Source organism: Arachis ipaensis, chromosome B5, assembly GCF_059453495.1.
Source record: "Arachis ipaensis isolate K30076 ecotype BB chromosome B5, ASM5945349v1, whole genome shotgun sequence".
Lineage (NCBI taxonomy): Eukaryota > Viridiplantae > Streptophyta > Magnoliopsida > Fabales > Fabaceae > Arachis > Arachis ipaensis.
The window spans coordinates 90485630-90491629 of NC_142440.1; the positions used below are offsets into that span (position 1 = coordinate 90485630).

The 6000-nt window shown below is 42.6% G+C and overlaps 1 non-coding gene across 1 annotated transcript; it reads right to left on the reverse strand.

Annotated features, from left to right (window-relative positions):
* Window positions 1–607: 607 nt before the first annotated feature.
* LOC148564925 (small nucleolar RNA R71) lies at window positions 608–714 on the reverse strand. The gene has a single exon (XR_015884714.1). It is a non-coding gene; the product is annotated as a small nucleolar RNA R71 (small nucleolar RNA).
* Between the last annotated feature and the right edge of the window lie 5286 nt (window positions 715–6000).

A 6000-nucleotide genomic window follows, 5' to 3' on the forward strand; every position in this document is an offset into this window, starting at 1 on the left:
CTTTGTCCTTGTTGGTTGTATGACAAGTAGAAGAAGCGGGGCTTCAACTTCCTTTGATTCTGAATCTGAGAGGATCTTCCTTAGATTAAGGAGGGAAGCAAGAGGAAAGAGAGTTGTTGGTGCTGAGGAAGAGGAAGAGTATTTTGAACCAGACATGGATGAGAATATGGAGAATCATCATGAAGAAGAAGCTCACAACCATGGCAGAGAAGGTCCAGTGCATCATGCTAGGCAAGAGAGAAGAGTTCTGGGATCTTACATAAATCCAAACCCAGGAAACTGTGGAAGTACCATCCAAAAGCCAACCATACATGCCAGTAACTTTGAACTAAAGCCACAGCTCATCACCCTCGTTCAGAACAACTGTTCATTCGGAGGAAGTGTTCAAGAAGATCCCAATCAACATCTAACCACCTTCCTGAGGATATGTGATACTGTGAAGTCTAATGGTGTTCATCCTGACACCTATAGACTGCTTTTGTTTCCCTTCTCACTCAAGGACAAAGCATCTAAATAGCTGGAATCCTTCCCGAAGGAGAGTTTAACAACCTGGGAAGATGTGGTGAACAAATTCTTGGTGAGATTCTATCCTACTCAAAGGATCAACAGGTTGAGAGCTGAGGTACAAACCTTCAGGCAACAAGATGGTGAAACTCTATATGAAGCATGGGAGAGGTTTAAGGACTTGACAAGAAGGTGCCTGCCAGATATGTTCAATGAATGGGTGCAGTTACACATCTTCTATGAAGGTCTTTCTTACGTATCAAAGAAGGCAGTAGACCATTCATCTGGGGGATCTCTGAATAAGAAGAAGACCATTGAAGAAGCCATAGATGTCATTGAGACTGTAGCAGAGAATGACTACTTCTATGCCTCTGAAAGAGGCAACACTAGAGGAGTGATGGAGCTAAACAACGTGGATATATTGCTGGCTCAAAACAAGATGATCATCAAGCAGTTGGCTGACCTTACCAAGAAGATGGAGAGGAACCAAATAGCAGCAATCACCACCTCAGCAGCAGCTCAAGAAGGAGTGAATGAAGAAGCAGAGGGTGATCAGGAACAAGCCAACTACATTGGAAATTCACCTAGGCAGACCCATGATCCATACTCCAAAACTTATAATCCTGGTTGGAAGAACCACCCAAACTTTGGGGGGGGGGGGAAATCAACAAGATCAAGGCCAAGATCAGAGACGCCACAACCCCAACAACAATGCAGCTCACCAACATTCCACACAGAGATCATATCAGCACCCACCTAACAACACCTCTCAACATCCATACCAAAACCAAAATAGCCCTTTCTTATCCCTCCAATCTCAATTCACCATCATCCGAAGATAGACTCTCAAGGATCGAGAATCTACTTGAAGGCATATGTAAGGAAATTCAAGACAGTAAGGTGTTCCAAGAGGAAGTGCGATCCAACATGCAGAATCAAGATGCTGCCATCAAAAAACTTGAGACACAAATTGGCTACTTATTTCAGCAAGCTCCCGGCCATAACCTTTGCAGCAACATTGAGCCAAACCCAAGGGAGGAGTGTCAAGCTATCACCCTCAGAAGTGGAAAGGAATTGAAGGAGACCTCCAAGCAACCACAAGAGAAGGACTCAATTGGAAGGAAGGAGGAACAAGATGAAGTTCAAGTTCTCACCTCCAATTCACATAAAAAAGGAGAAGAGCTGAAGCCATATATTCCGAAAGTCCCATACCCTCAGCAATTAAGGAAGAAGGGGGATGACAGCCAATTCTCAAGATTTCTAGAAATCTTCAAGAAACTACAGATTAACATACCATTTGCTGAAGCAATAGAGCAAATGCCACTCTATGCCATGTTGTTGAAGGAATTGATGACCAAAAAGAGAAGCTGGAAGAACAACGAAACTGTGATACTAACCGAAGAATGTAGTGCCATCATTCAGCACAAACTACCCCAGAAATTAAAGGATCCTGGGAGATTCCAGATCCCTTGTATTATAGGGGAAATCACAGTAGAGAAGGCTCTATGTGACTTAGGAGCCAGCATAAATCTGATGTCCGTAGCTATGATGAGAAAAATGAGGATTGAGGAGGCCAAGCCAACAAAAATGGCCCTGCAACTGGCAGACCGATCATTCAAGTTTCCTCACAGAATAGTAGAAGACTTGTTAGTGAAGGTAGGAGACTTTATCTTCTCCGCAGACTTTGTGGTATTGGATATGAAGGAAGGAGCCAAGGCTTCTATCATCTTGGGAAGACCATTCCTAGCCACTGCTGGAGCTATCATTGATGTCCAAAAAGGTGAACTTACCCTGAGACTACACAATGAGAAGATGATATTCAATGTGTTTAAGGCCATGAGTTACCCACAAAAACTATTGGGAGAGTGTATGAGGTTGGATTCACTAGAAGATGCAGTACAAGAGACTCTTGAAGAAGAAGAACTTGAGGGTTAACAGAAGAGGAATCAGCATCAAGCAAAGAAGTTGCAACAGCAGAGGTTCATGTTCAGGGTACACTAGAAGAGAAGAATGAAAGAAAAGAAGCACCCAAACTTGAACTCAAAGCACTGCCACCCAACCTCTTGAAAGTTACCCAGTGATCATAAACTCAGCCCTCAGCCAAGAACAAGAGGAGGAACTACTCCAAGTATTACAAAAGCATAAGGATGCCATTGGATGGACCCTCGCTGACCTGAAGGGAATCAGTTCGGCCATATGCATGCATAAGATACTGTTGGAAGATGATACCAAACCATCCATTCAACCCCAAAGGAGGCTGAATCCAGTCATGAAGGAAGTGGTACAGAAAGTAGTCATGAAGTTATGGCAAGGAGGGGTGATCTATCTGATCTCAGACAGCCCATGGGTCAGCCCCCGTGCAAGTTGTCCCAAAAAAAGGAGGAATCACTGTAGTCCCCAATGAGAAGAATGAACTAATCCCTACAAGGACCGTCCCAGGATGGTGGATGTGCATAGACTACAGAAAACTCAATGAAGCTACAAGAAAAGATCATTTCCCCCTTCCTTTCATGGATCAGATGCTGGAAAGACTTGCAGGACACGTATATTACTGTTTTCTCGATGGTTATTCAGGATATAACCAAATAGTGGTTGATCCGAGAGACCAAGAGAAAACCTCATTCACTTGCACATATGGAGTGTTTGCCTACAGGTGTATGCCATTTGGGCTATGTAATGTACCTGCAACTTTCCAACGCTGCATGCTCTCCATTTTCTCAGATATGATAGAGAAATTCATTGAAGTCTTTATGGATGACTTTTCAGTATTCGGAGATTCCTTTCCTAATTGCCTAAATCACCTGGCCCTGGTATTAAAAAGATGTCAAGAGACTAATTTGGTCTTGAACTGGGAGAAATGTCATTTTATGGTGACAGGAGGAATAGTTCTTGGCCATAAGGTTTCTAACCAAGGCATTGAGGTAGACAGAGCTAAGGTGGAACTCATTGAAAAATTACCCCCACCAAGTGATGTCAAGGCAATTAGGAGCTTTTTATGGCATGCTGGCTTTTACAGAAGGTTTATTAAAGATTTTTCAAAGATAGCCAAGCCCTTAATCAATCTCCTTGTATCTGATACACCATTTATCTTTGATGAAAAGTGCATGCTAGCATTCGAAAACTTGAAAAAGAGGTTGTCCTCTGCCCCTATCATTTCCCCACCTGATTGGAACTTTCCATTTGAACTGATGTGCGATGCATCTGATTTCGTAGTTGGGGCAGTGTTAGGATAGAGGAAAGATAACTTCGTCCATGTGATATACTATGCCAGCAAAGTCCTCAATGACACTCAAAGAAACTATACCACTATTGAAAAGGAGTTTCTGGCAATAGTTTTTGCATTTGACAAGTTTAGATCACACCTCATTGGTGCCAAAGTGATTGTTTCCACAGATCACACAGCACTTAAATATTTGTTTGCCAAGTAATAATCAAAACCAAGACTAATAAGATGGATCTTGTTGTTGCAGGAATTCAATATTGAAATTAGAGACAAGAAAGGAGTGGAGAACAAGGTAGCAGATCACCTATCCAGAATCCCTCATGATAAAGGAGGAACACATGATACAAGTGTAAATGAGTTCTTCCCAGATGAGCAGTTGATGACGGTCCACAGAGCACCCTAGTTTGCAGATATTGCCAATTTCAAGGCAAATGGGGCTTTACCTCCAGAAATCAACAAACATCAAAAAAGAAAGCTCATCAATGATGCAAAGTATTTTGTTTGGGATGAACCATATCTCTTCAAGAAGTGTTCAGATGGAATCCTGAGAAGATGTGTTGCGAAAGAAGAAGGACGAGAGGTCTTGTGGAACTGCCACGGCTCGTGCTATGGAGGCCATTTTGGAGGGGACAGAACTGCAGCCAAGGTGTTACAAAGCGGATTCTTTTGGCCCACCCTTTTCAAGGATGCCAAAGAACTAGTAAAGAACCGCAATGAATGCCAAAGAGCTGGAAACTTACCCAAAAGAAATGAGATGCCATAGAGTTTCATCTTAGAACTGGAACTGTTTGATGTGTGGGGAATCGATTTCATGGGACCATTCCTAACCTCACATTCAAACAAGTATATCTTGGTAGCAGTGGATTACGTTTCCAAGTGGGTGGAGGCTGTTGCAACCCCAACAAATGATAGCAAGGTGGTCATGAACTTCCTTAGAAAGAATGTCTTCAGCCGGTTTGGAGTCCCACGAGCGCTCATCAGTGATGGAGGGAGCCATTTTTGTAACAGACCACTAGAAGCTCTTCTCCTAAGATATGGGGTAAAACACAAGGTTGCCATGTCTTACCACCCCCAGACAAGCGGGCAAACCGAGATATCTAACAGAGAGTTGAAAAGGATTCTGGAGAAGACTGTAGGAGCATCAAGAAAGGAATGGTCGAAAAAGCTAGATGATGCTCTTTGGGCATATAGAACGGCATTCAAAACACCGATCGGGATGTCCCTATATCAACTGGTGTATGGAAAAGCCTGTCATTTACCACTAGAACTGGAACACAAAGCCCTCTGGGCTCTCAAGCTACTAAATTTTGACAGCATTGCTGCTGGTGGAAAAAGGGTCTTGTAGCTGCAAGAAATGGAGGACTTTAGATCTCAAGCCTATGAAAATGCCAAGATCTATAAAGAAAAGGCGAAGAGAAGACACGACCTCAATCTGACACCCAGGAGCTTCAAAAAGGACAGCAAGTACTCCTCTATAACTCCAAATCGAGACTTTTCCCAGGGAAACTCAAATCAAGATGGTCAGGACCCTTTCTCATCACAAAGGTCTCGCCATATGGACACATAGAAATCATGGAGGAAAGTTCAAAGAGGACTTTCACTGTGAACGGACAAAGGCTCAAGCACTATATGGGCAACATGGGGGAAAACCCCAAAATGAAGTTTCATCTCAAATAATGGAGGAATTGTCGAGCTAGCGATGCTAAAAGAGCGCTTCGTTGGGAGGCAACCCATCCTAAGGTAGTTTCCTTTTCATGATCATTTCAATAAAAGTTACAAGTAGTTTCCCCTGTATTGTGAGGAGCTAAGTTTGGTGTTGCACACCAAAACAATCCAAGAGTGAATGTGTAATTCTAAGTTTGGTGTTCCACCAAAGATTTTAGTTAGAACCACACTACACTTCTTCAATGGCATGTTGCTAGCCCCAACCAATCAGGGAAATCACTTAACATCAGTTTAGTTTCTAGTTCATAGCCGTTTTGTTAATAACTGCAAATGAGGTTCTTTGCATATATTCAATATGTGTATTAGGCAAGGAACTAAGTTTGGTGTTCATACACCAAGTTAAGTTCAGAATTTCACAAGCATACATGCATGCTAACTATTTTTCAAGTGCTTTGGGAACAAGCAACTTTCAACAACTCTGCAGGAATTCAATCAATCTTCTAGAAAATAGTGCACCATCATCCAAGGAGGCGAAGAAGGATGCAGAAGCTATGGATGATGACAACAAAGGGATAGCTAGAAGTCACCACCAAAAGGTTGTATTGTTA